The 21,011-nt window shown below is 41.1% G+C and overlaps 1 protein-coding gene across 3 annotated transcripts in view; it reads left to right on the top strand.

The window, feature by feature from the left end:
• PTPN3 (protein tyrosine phosphatase non-receptor type 3) overlaps window positions 1-21,011 on the top strand; it is a 171,203-nt gene that overhangs the window by 28,526 nt on the left and 121,666 nt on the right. The window contains exon 1 of one of the 3 annotated variants that reach the window (XM_069778724.1): window positions 12,564-12,723. The exons of the other annotated variants lie outside the window; for them this stretch is intronic. The gene's annotated coding sequence lies outside the window, so the exon portion shown is untranslated. Of the gene's footprint in view, window positions 1-12,563; window positions 12,724-21,011 lie in introns of those variants that run through there. 3 annotated transcript variants of the gene reach the window in all.

Here is a 21,011-nt window from a genome sequence, read left to right as displayed (position 1 = left end):
TATAAAAAGTAAATAGTTCTGAGCATTTACGTGCTTTTGATGTGAAAATCTGTGCTACCACCAATAATATTTTCACGTTTGATATTGAGGGTATCAACCACACTTTTCCATCGTTTCATCTTGCAAAGGTAATGGCAGTAGCTTTCTATAGTTAATATCCCACAAAACAGTTCATATTCTAAATACTCCTATTCTAGCATGGACTACTAAATTTATTTAATTCTACACTAAGCTATGAATAGTGTGAAAGCAGGTTATTTGAAAATGCATGGTTTTAAAAATACTAGGCTTTTCATGAATATATGTCTAAACTGGTAACACACCCATCTTCCATTGTGACAATTGCCTCAGTGTGTGGAAGAGACAACAAGAAATTTAACTGCGAGGGAACCCTGGATAGACCAATGAAACCCCTAAAAGGCATGCACAGCTTACAAACGAAAGGATGCATCACTCTCTCTGCCACAAATCTCCAAAGACTCCCAGACGCACGTGACTTGCAGGAAACGCCGACTTGTCTTTAGGACTTGTCACATAAATAAGCGCAGGGAGATCGCAAGCTCTTCATCATTTGCTTCAGGCCTGCTATATCTCTTCCCTTTCTCTGAGCTGCACTGCCAGAATTTCAGGATAGATTGGAGAAAAGATTTTTATGGATGTATGGTCTGTAACCCTAATGCTAGACATCAGCACTGTTGCCAGGGTTGAATTTATTGAACTTGCTAACTCAAAGAAACTCAGTGCATGTAACAGTTGTCTTGATATTGACAGGAACAAATTAGCCAGACATGCACACTCTCATGCAGAATACTGTTATATTTATGGACTAGTTTTATCCATGAGCCTCCTATTTTTACATATATGTTTTCAAGACAAGGTTACATACAGACCGGCTGATCTGAATAGCAACAAAAGACAAGTTAAATTTGGGTACAGTTAAAATATTCTCTCTTAATTTATTCCTTTGGTGTCATTATAACCAATGTAAATGGTGTTGTATTAACAAGCTACTGGAGAGCTTATAAACAGCTTGTGCTAAACTAGGGATTGAATGGCAGCTTAAACTCTGAGCTCTATTGCTTTGGCAGGATGAGCTCGGGCAATGGTGTGCGGCAATCACCCACGCCAAGAGACAAGCCCTGTGCTTTCATCCCATGTTCACCCCAAAGACGAAGCCAATTTATTTGAACTATAGACATGAGAAAGGCTGGCTGGGCCGGGTTCTTAACAGCTTTTAAATACCAGATGCTTTTTATTTATGTGCTTTATTTATTTTTCATATCAGTAAATTATGCCAATTTTTTCCAGGGAAATAAGGTTGCTCTCAGTTTTATTTATTTTGAGAAATAAATCATTGTTTAAGTTTGTCTCTGTGGACTTCTGCAGCAGAGTGGCAATGAAGTTCATTCCTCTTATCTCTTTAGAAGTATGCATATGTGGTGCAAGAGAGAGGAAATGGGAAAAAGGAGAAATAGGTTACCTTTTTTTATCATTATTTTGAAGTTTCCTTTAACTCCTTCAAATGTGCAAAGAAATCTCTTGAAGTAGTGAGACGTACTTTTGCACATAAGCTCTCAGAAGATCCTTGTAGCAATATAGGGTGCCCCAAACGCACAAACTTTCTAGCAGGCTATCTGTATTACTTCTTCACTTCATGCAAATTGTGGCTGAAATTAGAAATGACCTTCAGAGACAGCACTGCAAAAGATAGTAAGAACATTTGCAATATAGTCTCTGGGTTTATGTTTCCAAAGGACCTTGTAAAATTCTTCACTTCCTTTCCTGTGCTGTTCTGGTGGCCAGCAAAGCAGAGGTCATTTTGTTTGTTTTACCCCTCTTATGACTTTGTTTTGCCAGACATGTGTCTGTAAGACACATCACAGTTCTTTAAAAACAAATTGTGTCACGTAGTAAGAAAATTACTTTATAAGCATTGTGTCAAAGGCTATTTCTGTTCCCAGCTGTTAAAATTGTAGCACAACTTCATTATTTTCTTTGCCTTTAGAAAGCTGCTGATCTTATATTAGCAAGTGAGCCTAACTTTACAATTGGAACAACTGATGAAATACAGTGAAATCAATAGTGACGATGTTAAAATAAATATTGTGCAGAAAAAATAGATGTTACTATTTATGAAGCAGGAAAGGTCACAGGCTACAGAAAATAATGAACGCATTTATCTGAACCACTGTATTGCAGTCAAACTGAAAGCCCTCTGATCACTGAGTCATCCCTTTGCAAACGTTTCTCTCTTACCTCACTTATAATAGAAACTACTTGTGTAGCCTCTGCCTTTGTTGTCAGCGTACGAATCACTGAGGCATGGCTGTAGGACCCCATCAGATAGCCCTTGCTCCCCTTTAATTCAAGTGGAGCCTTGTCTGATGTAAAACTATCGCAGCAGGGAACTATATTTAAAACTTGGTGAGTCATTCATCTTATGGCTTTTTTTTGAGTCATTAGTGGGTCATATAACTATATATATTTCATTCAAGTTCCCATTACAGTTCCTACCTATAATTCTAGTTATTTTGCTCCAATTAATTCTCTTAATAGAACAGCAGTCACTAACCCACTGTAAGCAATTCCCCCCTTTATTTTGTGGTTTGTTCTTTGACAGTTTTTTGACAGAGTCTTATCTGAAATTCCCAGATGGTAGCATACCAGGTTACGGCAGTGCTTGACATTTGCTACTTGGACTTATTGACTCATAAAGAAAGGTTTGGAGGAGAAGCATCTTCTGTTGTAGTGAAACAACTGAATTTTTATTTGCATGAAGGCCAAATAGCCTACTCTTATCAGCTTAATTTGTTTCTTTCTGTACTTAAAATAGTCGTAGATTAGAAGATTTCAAAAATCCTTTTGCTTTGCCATTTCCATCCAGGAAAGAAGTTACTATCTTTTTTTTCTTTTCCCTTTTGAATAGATATGAAAACTTAAGGTATGTTTCAATAACAAACACATCAGTTTATACAGAATCTTATCATGCCAAAACATCTTTATGCACAAGCATCAGCAATGAGATCAGCTCTGCTTTGAAAACAGTTTTTGTTAGCTATCGGGCTTTACACAGATAGTAATGTTAACAGCGGAAATGTTGGTGATTATGTCATATTTGTAATTCTAGAATTATAGAAGTGCGATATGGAGTGGAAGGCAGGAAAAGAAGAACATGTGATGGCGCTATACACTTGTTTATTTATAGAAATGGTACTTAACCAAAAGTACTCAAACTGTTCATACCGGCAAGCTAGCTCCACACAGGAGCCACGTGCATCTGAGCACCGAAAACTGCAGTTCCCAGTGGAACTAGGTGCCTGGTGACATCCAAAATCCTTGTTTCCTTCCTGTACTTCCTCATAAAAATGGCAAAACATCTATATGTGATCCTTCAAAAATCAGCGTGCCCCCTGCCCCCGTCCTGAGGATTTCAGAGCCATTAGATGCCACTCTTACCATTTGTTTAACCTAGAAATGCTGGCTTTGATCCTTTACTAGGAAAGTAGGAAATTATGATTTGACTTCTTTCTCAATTCAAAGCAATTCAAAAAGTTTGCTTAGGCACCTGGTCATTCTGGGGAATGTGTCTCACTCTGCTTGGAATAATTAGGAATGAGAGCACTTGACTGCAGTGCCGGGACCTGGATAACAAATCTTGTTCTTCTTTAGTCTGGAAAAGAACGAGTCAATCTAAGGATCTAAAGGACGGACCTAAGAGTCCAAAATAGCAGTAAAGCACTTAACATCCCTTGGCCCACTTTGTACAGAAAAGCAATAGAAACATTCATAGCAGACTAAAGACAACCAAGCCTCTATTATGACTGAACAAAAGAAATAGCCAGTGACAAATAACATCGTGAATATCCCCATTCCAAACCACTTAATATAAGAAATTTCAAAAGCTGTTATCCCTTCCTCCTGTTTCCTCTCCTTGCCCTCCCACTGCCTCTCATTACTCAATAGACTTCTGCTGTCCACAAGCATTTACTCAGCACAGAGCCAGGGCAGCCTAAGCCAATCTAAGGCCAGGCTGCGACAAAACCATCTTTTCCTTCTCTCTGGACATGTTTTCTTATTTTTGCCTTGCAAGAACACCAGGGTCAATGCAAACACCATCACGAGGTGATTCAGGGAGAGGTAGACTAATCACTGTTGTCTGGGTAGCTTTGCACTGCCCCAAATTCTAACTTCTGAGAAATCATGTTGAAGTTGGGAAATGGTTTTGCAACAAAGAGGAAAAACTCAAGGGGTTATGTTTCTTCTCAAAACTGGCCAATGTGTTAGAATGGTTAAATAATGCATGTTGCCCCCCCCCCCAAGATAGCTTTGTGACAAGGATTATGTAATATTCCAATATTAAATGGGACCCTGTACTTGAGAACTTTGCTAGGAGGGCAGAATTTTAAATCTGTGAATGATTTTAACACCTGTATTTCCTAACTTGGGCGTGCGTGACTCTGCAGGCTTAATGTTCTCTTTTAATTCTTCTATCTATGTGTGTAATCCACAGAATGATGATAGCCCCTTCAGAGCTTCAGAACATTTCTCACAAGAGTCAGGATAAGTATGAACAGCATGAAAGGCCAGATACAACATGGGTGTTTAGAAAGCCTAGACTGGGACTTGGACTAAATTTAAAACTCCTGCATTATAACCCTTAGTGTTTACAAGGGAGCAAATCAGAGACCTTAGGGGCACCTGATTTTGATAATGCACATTCTATGTCCCTTGAGATGCGCTCCTGCAGATACTCACATTTCAACTAACAGGGCTGTGAAACCACAGCTCAGGTAATACCTGGTCCTGATTAGAATCCAGAAATAAGGGACATAAATCCTACCTATGTTCAAGAGGTGCGTCTCTGGAGCACCTGAGGCAGAGATGTGAGACTTAACAGGTACCTGTGTAGGGAGCACCTCCTACCACTAACACCAGCATCTCTTTGCTGAAGATGTTGACCATCTGCACTCCCTACTTGGTGTGTTGACAGTTCAACACAACATGAGCTGGAAACTTGTCCTACATACTCTGTCGAAGCAGCCCAAGAGCTACAGGTCGGAGTCCTAATTTTACTCCAGAGCTGGGCATCTGTAAATTTAATGCTACAACATCCAGCTTCTAAGTCCTCTGACACATACTGCTTTTTGTGCATGTCACAACAAATAGAGCCAGGTATATACGAGATATGTTTGGAGGACTCATAAGAAGAAAACCCTTTCCAGCTGCTTTACAACCTAAATACCTGGAGCATAAGACCTCACAGTAACTGAAAGTTACTGGAATTTGATAGTTAAATTTAGAACAACTTCTCCTCCTCCCTCCAAAATAGGGCCTCATTAGTATTTTCACTGTATAGATTTTTAAAACATCAGTCTGGAAATCAATTAGTCTAGTCAAGCTGTTGCCTTCCCCAGACTCCAGACCTAATTCTTCGTGTCTTCTCCCCTTAGGTACATTATAAGCCTGTGTGCTACTGGACTGAAATGTGTTGAATATGAAAATGCTGAGGCATTTGCACATTTCATTAACAACCTCTTAAAAGAAATATAGTTAAGGTTTTATTTTTTGCATTAATTGTGACCTTCAGAAAGAAGCTGCTCTATTACTAATCTCCTGAAACATATGGTTTCCTTGTCAGGGTGTGGGGAGTGGGTGGGAAGGGGGACTTGATTTTTATTTTTTTTCCCCCATTTTTGAGAGCATTAATGAACACTGCTGTATGATAACACAGGCAAAAGGGAAGGCGATTTGTTCCATTCATGTAGGATGCCAAATAACGCAGAAGCTCTAATGTCATTAATTGGCCTATATGCTATCTGTTGGAAGGTGCTTTTGGTTTTCACAATAGTCACAGCAGTATTACCAGCAACACAGCAAGAACAGTTACCCAGTTAAACACTCTGGGCAGAAATGGTTCACAGAAAACTAGTAAGTGTGGAGTTGTTTTGCTTTTGTTTTTTTTAAAGAAAGTCTGATTGCAATAGATGTGCATGTAGCAACAAATTAGGAGACTGATTCAGCCCCTCTTAAATAGAATGATTTGATAGGAAATCAAGGAGTGGCAAGACACGGTGATCTGATGGCAGCCAGGTTAGGTTTGGCATACATTGCAATGTAAATCAGAACAGTAAAATAAGCTTTGGTTTTTTTTTTCCTTTAGGGGACATAACAAGTGTCATCATTAAGTCTTGTTGGCTGTCTGCTAAATTCAGAGCAGTATTTCCCAAGGAACCAGGAAAGTGATGTGTTAAGTTTAAAGACTTTTCTTCCAGCTTGTTCATATACATGTGAATCAGAAAACCAAAAAAGAGAAGGAGCTTATGCAATACAGGAGACTAATGATAATGTATTGCAGCATATGATATTCTAAGTTGACTTAAATATCGTACTTTTCAGAAGAGTGTAAATGCTGCTATTTTACTTATTTTGACCTGCAGTGCAGTCTGTTCTATAGCTTGTATGCTCTCCCCTCACTTTAAATCTGAGCTTGTACTTCACTTTAAAGCTGACACAACCAGTACAAAATTAAAATGGACAGCCTGATCAACAACATTCCCCACCTACATAATGCAAATCAATCAACCAGAATGACAAGAAAAGTGCCCAACACTCCCTGAAGGCTCAATTCCATATCTTTCAAGCTTCAATTAAAGCAGCTTTCTTCAATGTTCCATCTCAAATTCAAATGACACAGAACCTAAAATGGGCTCCTGTTACACTTTAGGGAGTGGTAATTTTGAAAGAAACAAAATATGTTTTACAGAAAATTAGCATAGTGCCACGTTGTTTCTCTTGTGCAGCTATATTAAATATATATACTGGGTTCATCTAAATAAGATCCATTTAAATATGCTTTTCATTGTTAATTGCTAAATGTAAAACATTTTCAAATTTTAGACAAAGCAAAAATTATTTGACACTTCTTTCCTATGAATGGTATTTTTTTAGATTCAAAAAGTTATATCCTGAAGTAGGGAAATACTGTTATAGGTGAATGCAAGAAAAATATGTGAGTTATAACAATATGTCTCCCTCTCTCATAATTTACAATAATTATATATTGCTGATAAGAGGAAATCCTTGAGTGGCCATAAGGAGGAGTAAAGGGAGACCAAGCCAAAAAGATAATTCGAGATGCATATTTGTCAGTGACAGAAAGGCCAATATTCATGTAAACACATATCCACCATACTATTGATCAGATAATTGAAGTAGAGATAAAAATGATTACTTAATTTTCTATGTGTGTACACACAGATTAATTTCCCAGCAACACATTTTAATCCACAATGTTCCGCCTGAGTTTAAATGCTTGAGTTGATTGTACTTTCACAGTTTCCCTTAGAAATACATTTTTACAGTCTGGTACATTTTCACTGTTTAGGACTAAGAGCAACATTGTAGGTACACCCCCAGTGTCAATTTTTTCACGTACCCTTCCACTGTTTAACCAATGTTTCATGATGCATATATCACGAATCAGCACGTAACATGATTTACTTCATACGTGCTTATAAGTAAATGTAGGCACTTTTGACAATCTGAGCCAAAGTGTGGGAGGAGGATAACATCCACGAAGACTGTGCAAGCACATAAATTACTTTGGCCAGACAAGTTACTGTCTAACTGCTGAGCAACATTCACTGCCTGTGTGTACACTCCCAGCCTGTAGCCACTTAAACCAGCGTTTTGTGATAGTGTGAACATACCTTAAGCCACTTAGGGTTTTTTGGAAAGTTCACTGTTGGTTTATGTTTTTAAAAGACTGAGACTTCAAAATATATCTCATGAACTTGAGATAAGGATGGTTGTTAGAACTTTAGGGCCTCTGGAAGTGGAGTGAAACTTATTCTGTGCACACATATGCAGATCTATCTATAAGGCAGAGTGACCACAATATCTACAGCTCAGATTGCCAAACATTTTCCTTATAACGGTCCAGTTTCAGTTACAACTGTGCCAGAATTTAATTATTTGGGGTGAAGTTTCCCATCATGAGCTTCTGTCACAAGCTGAACTGAGTTTAAGCACGATTTAGCCTTTTCAAGAAGAAGAGTTAGGGTAAAGAATTGTTAACTAACAACAGACACACAACCTCCCCTCTTTGTAACTATCTATTGAGAAGCTTTAGCATGTCCATGATTCTGACAGCAAGGAGTCTTTTGCTGACATGAAAGAATTCCTCTTAAATTTGGCTGATTAACTTCTGAAAATATCTGTGTGTGCGCACACACACACACACACACACACGTATATTTACCACATATGTATATTTACTCAGTAGAGGCTTTCTGGTCTTGACAACACAAGCCTAAAGCATTTTCCCTCCACAGGTCATACAGACTACAGACATGGATTGATGGAGGCCTCAGGAAGTCTTTTTCTTTACCCTTCTCTAATAAGGGTTCAACCCCTAGATAAAGGATATTTACTTAAGCTGCACTTAAAACATGCAGTGAAAGAGGTTCTGCCTTTTGCCTAGGTAGTTTGGTTTAAATCTGGAAGGATTTGCTCTAACATGTTATTGTAATCTTTGCTTTGAATGAAGCTCTTTGCACTTCATCCCAGCCACAGGGGACATTGTACATGACTGAAGGCAGTTGTCTTGTTGTCTTGTGCTTATCCCTAGCCTGTCCAAATCTTTAATTTTTCCCCGTTAGACTTGTTTGCTGAATCAGTTATTCATACTTCTTTCCTCTACCTTGTCCAAAACTAGATACTGAGTGTAACAGAAACATTTTATACCTCTCTTAAAACATGCTCTGTGCTGTACCTCCATTAAGTCACAGCCCAGCAGTGATCGGGACTTCTTCCTGTTAATCTTTCCCTGGCTACTAACGCTGAGAAAAGAAAACTGGTCTAAGCTGTGGAATTAGACTGTGGTTTCAGCAGCTTTCTATTCTCCCTCAACTTTTTACAGTGCTACACTTTTCCTCGTATTGCTACAAGTTACTCTAAGTGGAGAATTTATCTATATTAAAAGTAACACTACCCCCAATTTTTTTCCTTAACCTAGTTTTAATCAGTACCTGATTCCTGTCTAGGTAGCTGTGCAAACTGCTATCAGAGACGTTTGCTACTGCAACAGTACTTCTGGGTGATATTGAGGAAGTGACTCTAGCAGGACTTCTTCCCTCTGAGCAGCAACTGAGTGCTTTCCTTTTCTGTGTAAACTGAATGGAGGTTCAGGCTGTGATTTTTTTTTTATTTAAAGAAGTGCTCAGACATGTGAATAAACACACGCAGGAACTGAGAGTTGAAAAACTGTCCCCTAGATGTCTTCATCTGTCCAATTTGTACGTGTTAACATGTGCAGTGAAGGCAGCTGTTGCGACATGCAGTGAATGGGAGACAATCCTGCAAAAAGTAGTGTATTTATGTAATTACAGAAAATAATAATGCCTCTCTGACAAAAGGTGAAATTAACAGAGACAACCTTTTTCCTGGGTTTTGTTGTTGTTTGTTTGGTTTTTGATTCTTTTTGTTTATTTGTTTGGGTTTTGTTTGGGTTTTGGTTTTTTGGGGTTTTGGTGTGGGGGTTTTTTGTTTGTTTTGTTTGTTTGTTTGTTTTTGTTGTTGGGTTTTTTTTTTGAGGGGAGTGTTGTTTTTTCTTTTTAATTTCAGGCTGTTATTTTCATGGAGTTAGTATTCTGTCCACATTTTTGATTGTGTGATAGGAAAATTACTTTCAGGTAATGAATTCATATATATCTAATTTAGCACATTTTTAACAAATAGGTATTGTGTAGGAACATTCACATACAGAAGTGTGTTTGAAACATAGCTATTTTGTTATTAGCTGTTATCTCATTTGATGGGAGAGATCATCTGTTGGTGGGAGAAATTCACTAGCGCTCCTATGGTATCCTGTGTGTGGCATAGCTATTACATTCCTTCTTCTCTGCTCTTAAGCATAGGATTCTCTGCCTTTCCATACAACCAAGGAATCTGGGAAAGCACTTGCCAAGAACAGAATTTCAGAGCTGTAAGTAGTTGTGTGCAATAGAAAGCTGTTGTTTGTTCCCATTAAATCTACAACTCCCAGTCAACAGAGCGGGGGAGGCTCTTCTTTGCTGGCATGACTGACAGCGCTTAATATAACAGGTAATAGTTTTAACGTATGAGAAGACTGGGATTACGTATTTCCTTCAAGGTCCAAAGGTATAATTTCTGATGTTGTAGTGGAAGAGTTGTCCGCTGAACAGCTTTGGTCCTACTGGAAATATAGGAATTGTACAACTAAATCAAATGCCCGATACACTCATATTTCATCTCTAAAAGTCATCAGGCCCTGACTATGATTAATTGGAATGTATTGGCTACCATGTCACTAAATTAATGCTCCTATAGATTTACGTGGGACTATGTGGAGGGCAAGATGCGGTAACATTTATTTAAATAAAGGGATCAGCAGCTTGGCCATATGTTAACTTCATATATCTGTTATGCAGCACATTTTACTGCATTCCCTCTAAAGGAAGAGGTGATAACTATTGCTTACAAAGTACTTCGACTGTTTGGGAAATGCAGACTATCAATTTAAAGGAAGTTTAACTTCCTTCCATGGCACACAAAATGTTAGAGGGGTCTCATCCTCACTCATTAAGTAGGAGACATTCTGGTGGAAACACACTGACCTAACAGGCTGATCCGGGATGGCAATGCCAGTGCTTTTTTACAAACTCTATCATTTCAGACTTAAATACTCTCACACTCTAGAGGAACGTTACAGAGTTAACAAATTAACTTATTCCCACTTTGAGTCTCAGAACCAGTTAACTAGAATGAAGCCTGTCGACTTTGAATATTTCATTAGGATTTAAATGTGTGGAAGATTAAGTCTATGCACCTTTTATAAATGAAGAGGGATTAGATTATTAGATGGCTTCTTTAGTCAAGACTTTTGGATAGATCGCTCTTCAGGGTAGGTGAACATGTTCAAGAGCGTAAGACAGCACTGTCCAGAGGAATTTGCAGGAAATCTGAAAAACCCTGTGAATCAGCCATGCTGAGCAGCAGTGTGCATTGTCCCTGGTGGGAAAACATGTGATACAGCTATGCTTCTCCCAGAACTCGAATTTAGATAGGCAATGCTGTGTAGACATGCACAAACTGGCTCCCATTCTCCTGCTTTCACTGCATCTGGAGTTGCTACCTTCAAGTTACTTCACTCAAACTAGCCAGCAAAGTGGCATACCAAGGAACGGCAGACTTGCAAGAGCCAAGTTGCATTTTGGAAAGCCACATCTCCACTGCAGGCATATTTATACTATGTAATGCAGCACAGAGGTCCCTAAATTAAGTTTGGAAAGGGCAGTTTTGGAATTTGAAACAATATAGCCATGTCAAAGAATAGTCTGGCACACTTTTCTCTGGCATGTCTCCAGTTTTCTCTGGATCTGTGTCTCTTGCACTGACCTTCTGGCATAGCAGTTCACTCTCTCCCAGCTCCCACCCCTGCATTTGTGTTAATGGAAGTGTCTGAGGACAGGGGCTGAAACAGATCAGGAAAATAGCATCCAAGTTTCATACGTTTTTGGAGAGTTTTTGTGTACGCCCTAACCTGGACTGTTTCACTGGTCTCATTTACAGTCGCATTAGCAGAACTGTGCCACAAGGGCAGGAACAAGCATCTGGAAATTTCTTCAACTGTCTTTGCCACTGGAGAAAACATACCACCGGATTTCTTGGCCATTGAAGTATTCTGCTTCAGTTAATTAGCTCCGCTGAAAGGCTCAGTTAATTAGCATGGGTGTAGAGTTACTCTGACACAGTTACACCGCTTGCGAGACCTGAGCTAGTCCCTCCACACGGTGCTGCCGCATGCCCTGTAAGAAGTAGGAAGGCGAGAAGAAAGCGGGAGGCACAGCCGGCGCTCCTTCCCATGCCTTCTGGGGACCTCAGCCCCTGGCCTCGCCGGCGGCCAGGCCTGTCCTCCTCCCTTCAGTAGAAGCGAGTGGGTGAGGTGTGCTTTCTTGGACAAACCTTCGCCAGCCTCTGGGTTTGCCTCGTTACTAACCCCGGGCGATAACGCAAGCGGACACCAGGTTCCTCTCAGAGTCTGCCAGCGGGGCCTGGGCCTCAAGCAGCTTGAGGCGGGCCCCGCCGATCTCACGCCAACCCCTGAAGCAGCGCCTTAGGGCTCCTACGTGCCCCGCAAGCCAAGAGGTACGGCCCCCACACCGCAGGCAGGCCAGCTCCGGCTCTCCCCTCCCGCTGGGGGAGGAACCCGGGAGCGACCGGGACCGGGACCAGGCCCACCATGGCGGCCACCGTGTGGGGACAGGTGCCCGCCAGAAAACCGCCGCTAGGGCGCATGCGCGGCGAGGGGAGGGGACCCCCCCCCCCCCCTCCGGGAGTGACTCCACTCCCTTCACCCCACCCCGCCTCTCCCATTCCCCTTTCCGGAAAGTGCCGAAAGCATCCGAGTGGAGCCGAAGCAGGGAGTTGCAAGGAGTGGGGGGGGGGCCGTCGCTCCGCTAGGGGGCGGGCGCGGGCTAACAGGGGCTCCTCTCCTCGCCCCGCCCCGCCCCTCCCCGCCCAGCCCAGGCGCAGGAGCCCGCGGCGGGAGCGGCGGGGTCGGTTCCGTGGTCTCGCGCTCCGCACCTGCTCGCTTCAGTCCGCGCGGCGGCGGCCGCAACGGCCGTAACGGCCTTAACGGCCTTCTGCGCCCCCGGGGGCAGCGGGACGGCGGCGGCGGCGGCGGCAGCAGCAGCGCGGCAGGTACCGGGCGGGGCGGCGGCGGCGGGAGCGGTGAGGGACGGTGGAAACCGGGCTGAGGGGAAAGTTGGCGCCGCCGGGGCGCCTCAGGGAGGCGGCGGTGGTGCCGCTTCTGCGCTTTTCTCCTTCTTCTCGGCCGGTGGAGTGGCCGGGCGGGCAGCTGGCCCCGCGGGAGAGCGGCGGTGGGCGAGGGCTGCTGCCGGTGGAGCTGGAGCGGGGGTGAGGGGAGGGAAAAGCGAGCGGGAAGGTGAGCGGCGGTGCCGGGCTGGCTGTCAGCTTGTAGCGTGCTGCCCCGCGGGGTCTCTCCGTGTTCTGTTCCCCGCTCCGCGCTTCGTGTTTTCAGCGGGGGGTGAGGGCGGTGCGGCCCGCCCCGCCGGCTGGGCAGGTGGGCACCGCCGGGTCCCCGGGGCGAGGGGGGGGACGGAACGGGACACCGGAGAAGGTCCGGTCCCGTCCCATCGCTCCTACGCTTGCCTTTGCTGACTCCTGCTATAGAGCTGGTTTGGTTCCTTCCCTCATCCGACTTTTTCTTCCCCCAAAACGTTGGCGGAGCAGCTCGCCGAAGAGTTTGGTGGAGGTTTTTCGGGGTTTTTTTTGGAGCTCGTCCGAGCGCCGGGTGCTGGGGGCGGGGGTTAGGAGAGGAGCGCCCGTGCCCCTGCCCGGACGGACAGACGGATGGACAAACGGACGGCTGCTCGGCACGGGTCTGCCAAGGGCTCAGAACTGAAAGCCCGGAGATAAGCGGTGTGTGGTACTGTATGTGTCGGGAGGTAGCTCACCTCGAAGGCTGCCGGGTCTCCACAGGGGTTACCTTCAGCATTTCGGGTGCCGACTTACAGATAGAAAAATCTCCAGTACACAGTTTATCCATATCTATATCCATAATATATCTAACATATAATATATCTAACATATATATATATATATACATGAAGTGTGAAACCAAGTTACCTTGTTGGTGAAACATGCAATGGCAGTAGAAGATGGTATTTCTTTTAATATAATATTCCCGTTCATCTTAGACCATTTCTCATTTCCTCTCTTTACTGAGATGATCTGAAGTAGTTAGTCAGCCTCTCCTTCTGTTGCTTTCCTCTCTTTCGGAGATACAGGGTTTTTTTTGGTTTTCCCTGCTAGGGTGGTTACTTCCCTCGTGGCTGTACAGCTTGTTGGACAAATTGCTACTGCTCTAATACCTATGTAATAGAAATCTGAACAAATCAGTACTTTGATAATATTAAATATCAGTACTGCTGCTCTGATCATCCAAAACTGTCTTTTTGGTAGAAATATATATATTACTGAAGTACTAATTCTGCACAGTATTGCATAGAAAAGTTATTCATAAAAAGTGAATTTAGATGTGTGGAATACTTACTTAGCTTTGGAGGGGAGTTGCTCTTTCACTATTTTTTTTTGGTTTTTTTTGTAGTTTATCTGAAACTACTCTGTAGAAGAAACAAATTGTCCCCATTACCTGGGCAGTTTTGATCGTAAAGTAAACCGTTAACAAGCAGGAATGTGGGGAAGAAAGGTCTGTTTAATTACCATATCCAGAAAAACTTGCTAATGAAATACAAATACTAAATTTTTATGATGCTGACATTCTCTGGCACTATCTTGTGGCAAAAATGTCTTGATGGGTTGGTGACAAATGTCTAATACATCTTTGGTTTTTCGTTCATAAGAAAAAATGTAATATTCCACATATTTCTAAGTACACTTAACAGAACAGCTCATTTGAAGAACCAGCTTGTGTTGATAAGATTGATTTTGTTTCGTTAAACACTCTAATATTGCTGGCAGTAGATTCCTGGAAAAACTCATAACACTTGTCATATCTCTCTGCGATTTAATAAGCATTTTTTATGTGTCCATTATCACTTCTAAGACAGGGACAGTTAGTTCATGATATCGGGACAGAAATTTTGAGTAATATCACGGTAACATGTTGTACTGTACAGTACTTAACTTTTTACCCCTATGCCTCCAAAATACTTTTAGTACAAACTAAGACTGTAATAAGACTATAGTGAAGTGAACTTTGTAATTTAATAGCATATCCAGAAAGCTCCATCATTGCTTTGTAATTTATCAATTTGTTTTATTGGTGTAATATGCTTAATGCAGAAGATGATAATGAAAAAGCTAGTGTGGTAGTAACATCACCTTCTTGCATACATTCATGGCTTGTCACGTGGTAAATCTTGTTTTCATCCAGTCCAGTGGTCTAAAATAGCAACTAATTTCTAAAGCTCTTGAGTGATTTTTTTAATAGTCAGTATTATAGTAGAGACAGTTGTCCATGCACTTCTAAGCTGTGACTTAGTACTTTTTGTACTGATGAGTAAATGGTAGCTTTACATAGATGCTAAAAGAGTAACCTTACGTAGGCATGACACTGAAAGTGTTGTGTACAGAAGTCACGTTAAATTCTCCAGGGTGGACTAAATGCAGGAACAGTGAGCAGTTCTTCTATTTTGTCACTTTGTGTGTTCACAAATAGTATTTGTCATGCTGGCATCTATATGTAGGGCTATTTGTTCACTACAAATCAAGCAGTTAAAAGTAAACTGAAGGTTAATGGTGATGAGGACTGCTGTCGACAACCATGTTATTTTAAATGCGGTAAATGTGCGTTGTAAGTTTTGTAGGAACCTTGTGGGGTGTTTTTTTTTTTTTGAATGAGGAACATTTCTGTAAGCTTTATAACCATGAAGTTGAGAACTGGTTGCTGTCAGAGGCAACAGCGTGTGGTCATCTACTGAAAAGTTTGCACTAAAGTGGAAAAGAGAGAGAACAACATTTTTCAGCTCTTTTCCCAAAACTACAGCTTTGAGTATACGAGGCAAAAATTATTTCTTTTAAGTCCTCCTCATATTAGTTGATGTTAGCTTGCAGTGTTGGTTTCTCTTATCTTCTGGCTACCTTTGTGTAGCAGTGCAATGTATATCTTGTTCTACGGTGTTAAGTGCACGGGGTTAGTCAACAAGGGGGATTGGCACAATGTTGATGAGCACTAGTACATCCAGCTTGCAGGTGTCTGGCTGGTGGTGAGAATCCATAGCTCTGACATTTCAGCCCCCGAGGGGAGCATTGGATACCTTGGGCTAGAACATGGGATGGCTTTCACTTGAGTAGGAAGCTACCTAAATCAATCAACAGGCAATTCTGAACTGGGGTCATCTCTTAAGCCCACAGGAAAGGCAGGGTTTAGGCAACTTAGTCCAGGCTACATGGAAGTGTCAGTATCAGCCAGAAACACCCTGCCTGCATTTCTGTTTTGGAGTTGGATGCTTTTCATGAGCTGTAGTGTTTTCTTGTTATCAAGGCCTAAAAATCAGAAGGTGTGTACGGTCTTACCTCATGACAAGTGTGAATTAATGGGAGGTAAGTTATTCTTCTGTCGGGGTGTTTACTGAGGGGAAAGAGCAGGCGCAGAGGCAGTTGGAGTGGAGTAACAGATGTGCTGCAAGTTCCATCCTGACTTACCTTGAGATAATTTATTCTAATCTCCCTATATCCTAAGATACCGTTGCCTTCATATCAGCATGTACTGAACCTTACTGGGTTCTTACTTCTATTATTAGCATTGTAATATGAAACTTACTTGGGCGTCCTGTATAGGACTTTGTATTCCTTTTGTTTCTTCTTTTCATATCCCTGCACAGAAAATACTTCATGAAATGCTAGGAAAACAGATGCTATAGAAAACATTCTCCAATAGCTTACTTTTTATAAAGCTTTTTTGGTCTTAATTTTTACTCTTGTTGGCAAACTGCATTCAAAATCTTGAAGAGCCTTCTCCCTAAGGAAAATTCTGATACTTCCTTACATAATTCAGTCACTTGAACTGTGCTGAAACCACTGGTCATGCCTAACTGCTAGATTTTATGTTTTAGATTTCTAAATATTGCACATGAGTAATGGAAAGAAAGGGTTCCCATCTGCTGAGCCAGGAAGATTCAAGAGAAACTTCACAACCTCATAGGTGCTCAGTGCACTGCTGTGCTGTTGCTCGTCTGGTGAGTCCCGTGTGCTCTTGGCTTGCATGTTGGAGCAGTCCAAGCAAAATCTGGGCTCTGGGCATACGTTTGGAATACAGATTCTCCATCTGGCAGTCCTCAATAAGATGTGAGGTATTTTTAAATTGGTTTCCAGGAAAATTTGGAAAAGGTTCAGGCAGAAATGTATGTGCCTTTTCACTGTTCTGAGAGTTCCTCCAGCTTTGCCTGGCACACGTCCACGGTATGAGTGCCTTCTCACGTGGCCTTGCTATGTTGTCTCAGCATGCGTCTTCGTTGAATAACAACACCTCTCTTTTTAATAAATGCGGTTCTTCTGTCCGAGAAGCCTCACCGTTGATTTAGCAGGAGAGCATATTACTGCTTAAGGGATGTGGTAGATCTCTGCGGGCTGCAGGGCCCTTAGTCCGAAGCCAGAACATTATCCTAATTGCATCTGTTTGAAATGAAGATCATTAGGACTGGGCTAATCCGGTTGACTTCTGTGACTAGCTTCCCCCTGTTAAGCTTCCACAAGTCTCTCTTGGATATGAAGATTAAAGAATAGTAGATAAGTAACGCTGTTTTACAGACAACACGGACTTGACAAGAAACAGTGAAGCTTGCACATGGTACAGGCGTAAGTTAATCTGCCATATTGGCTGTAATTTCATCAGTTCCCTCTCTTGGCAAGTTTAGGTTTCATACAAACACTTACAGCAACGTATGTTGGGGGGAGAGAGAGAGAGTGTCCCAAACTTTGAAGTATGACTAAAAGCCCTGCTGAGGAAACCGTGTTTTTCAGAATCTGAAATTGAAAGGAGCTGTTCAAGCTAAGTGATCATAATCCCTTTTCTAGCAGAAGGAATTTGGGGCTTTTTGAAAGGTGGTGTGTCGCCAAAAGTGAAACAGATACTTTTCCTTGCATTGCAAAGTAGAAACACTGCCAAAGTAGTATGTTGCATGCTTGCTTGTATTGACCAGATCAGTATGTTTCAAGAGGGAACGTAGTAACCCTTGTCACGGCCACCTACTTTCTATCATCTTTATCAAGAACCAGCTTTTGTCTTCCTAATTCAACCTAGTGGCTTGTGCACTCTGAGCTGGTTAGATAATTATTCTTAATCAATACTGTGCAGTATTAAGGCAGTAACATACCAGTCGTAGGAATCTCTTGTTTTTCTTTTTAGAACTTTCCCACTAAAGTTTAGTGATGCTGCTCATAGAAATTAATGAAAAATGGAAGCAAAAGCCAGTCCTTGATTCAAACCTGTACATGCGTGTTATCAGAGTGGGTGGTAACGTTTTGCAACGGGTTGGAGAGGTTTTTTATCATTTGAGGTGAAAACAATATAATTTTAAGTTCTCTGCAAGAAGAAGAAAACTGGATGTACGGAAAGTGATTCTAACTCTACTTTGCTCTTCCATTGTAATGTAATATGAAACTAATTACGTACTTTTCCTTTAAGTTCACATAACCTTTCAAACAAGCTAAAAGGTTTCATTTCTGAAATGGCAAGGTGGACAATACTAAAGTGTGCTTCACTTTTTTTATTTTCTGAAAGAGAAGAAATGGTAAAATTGGTGTGAAATAAAATGCTTCAACCTTTGTAGCTGGCAAATGCGGTTACAATGGTTTGGTAGCAGCTTTAGTTTTAGTAATTCTGACAGATGCCAGTAGTACTAACCAAAGCTGGATGCCTCAACAATATGTTTTAAATAACAAGTAAAACATGGCATGTGCACAAGGTAAAGCTACCTTTTAATTTTTTGTATTGGAAGAAGAAAAAGCTCCTTTTAAAGTCATTTATTAGTTACACTATTAACCAGTTGGTTTTGGTTTTTTAGCCTAAACAAGATTTTAAAAAATAGCTTTGGAAAAAGAGCAGTTGTAAGCAACTGAAATCACCAGTGAAGTATTTCACTACTAAGTCAAACGCTGTTTTGTTTGCACTTTAAAGTACAAAAGTAGTTAAGATTTGACATCTTGTTCATTGATTTCCCACTGTCCTCTCCCTCCCCCCCAGACAGATTTTGATCTGGGGTATGTAGTGTTATGGAGAGCAAGCGGTTCGTAACACCAAACTGTGGTGAGTAACCATGGCTATTTCCCTAGCAAGTTATGTGATACAGTTACGCTCTGTGGAGTGACGCGTTTTATGAATCAAAGCTGGGAGCCTGAGCTGTGACTTGTATACACGTGGGCTTTTGTACTGTAGTGTTGTTCTTGCGTTGTTTTGCCCACAGTTGTGTGAATATGGATCCTGTTGTTCAACATGGGGCATCTCCCAGGAATTGACCCTGGGTGTGCAGAGGTCTGGTCTCTGCTCTTTCACTGAGTTTTGGTGGTTTTTTTTAAAGCTACTTATTTTTATCCCAGGTATTGGATGTATATGTGCAGTTGGCTTCTATTTCTACATCTGTATCAGTGTAAAATGCTTTTCATAATTTTTGCAATTGTCTGGTTTTTTCATATTCTTACCTAGATGGGAAAGGACTGCACTTCTTGAACTGTAATCGTACAAGTAGAGGCACAGCTTTTTGGTTGTAGGCAAACTGGGACATGTACCTGAAGTTAAGCACATGCAAGGATTTTTTGATTGCTGTGGTTGCTTCAATGCTAGTGGTTTGTCTGGAAGAGGGTAACTTCTTGAAAGTGTTGCTAATGTTCTAAATAACACATTAAAGATCTCTAGTCTGTAGATAAAGCAGGTTGTACTTTGGTCAACTTGAAGATCAGCTAGCACATGCTAAAGTACAGCTTGCCTTATCTTCATATTATTTCAGAATGTGTTAGTCCATGTTTACTATAGGAAAGAAAGGTGTTTTTGAGCAACCTAGTGAGCACAGATTGTCCTGATTGGCTTTTGGTGGTTGTTATAGGATGGAACAATTTCTATTTTTGCCATGTACTTCAAGTCATGTATACATATATGTATATATCTCAGTAAGGATTTATTAAAGCACCTTGGAAACTCATTTAAAAAACTTGGCTAACATCCTGGCCTGCAGTGTGGATTAACTCCATAGTTATGGTATAGTTCAAACTTTTTTCATGTCCCTGGCTTCTTATTTTTGGGTCCAGTGTGTCAATGGATTTTGTTAATTAGCAGAAGGCTTTAAGAAGATAAAATTCTTGAACTCTAATAGTTTGCTCTTTCACACGGTACTCTCTGGACTACTGTTGTTTGATGAAGACCTCCACCCTTGCGCATGCCTAACTTCGTTTTAAATCTTCATTCTCTCAATTCATTCATGAATCGATACAATTATTTATTAGAACCGTCCTTCTGTTAACTTAAATGATACAGTAAGCCCAGCTGCAATTTTGGTCTCTCTTCTGCCCATTGCGACCTTCAACTATGGCTTTCTCAGATGCCTGGTAAAAATAGTGTCACAATTTTCGCTTGATGGAAACTCACTGGTGAACTTTAGTTTGGGTAGAGCATAAGCTACTCTCAAAATCATCTTGTGTGTTATTCTATCCAGGATTAGTTTGAAAAGAGATCATGTCTTTTGGGAATCTTTTTACAGAAAGATCCTATCGTATTAAGGATCATAAACCTTTTTCCTTTCAAAGCATGTTTCTGTAAATATAATTTGTTTTGTGTGACATCTGAAAAAAGTTGCTAAGAATTTAGTCATGTGTGAATTTGAGTACCTGGTTAAAAACTTAAATTGTCCGTGTATTTAATAAAATAATTTTAAAAAAGCAATAGTAGAACAACACAGCTTAGGCTGCTTGTGGACGTAAGCAGCATTTGATAGCTGCTACAGTGTTGAAAGCCAGTGATATAATTACAAATTATTTTTTTACAATTTATAATTGTGGAAACAATTGGTGACATAATCAATACTTTCCTTTTTACTCCAAAAGGAATAAGCAGTTTGAGGTGTCACTGAGTAAATTTAGATTTGTAAATATTGGGCAACTCTTCAACTGTGAAAATTCTTGTGATACTGTACTTCATGTATATTAAATTAACAGTAGCTTTTAATAAGACTGCACACAAGTGTGGGGTTTTTTTATATTTGCAGCCATGGAGGAGGTATTTTTATTAAAAAAAACCAAACAACAAACCTTCAGCAACTGATTCTTCTTGCTTTCAGATTTGTTTGACTTTAGCAACACAGTTGTTCTTTGAAGTTGTTGCCAGAAGGTTTCATAAGCTGAGGGAGAGTCTGTGGGACCGCACCAGTCAGCGCACACTACTGATGTGGCAAGAGACCAAAAATCCCTGACAGATTTCAGAACTCCCTAGCAATATTCTTGTAGTAAAGCAGCTG

Source organism: Haliaeetus albicilla, chromosome 3 (genome assembly GCF_947461875.1).
Source record: "Haliaeetus albicilla chromosome 3, bHalAlb1.1, whole genome shotgun sequence".
NCBI classification, from domain to species: Eukaryota; Metazoa; Chordata; class Aves; order Accipitriformes; family Accipitridae; genus Haliaeetus; species Haliaeetus albicilla.
Note: the sequence above shows the minus strand (reverse complement) of the source record. Positions and strands in the feature narration are given on the sequence as shown.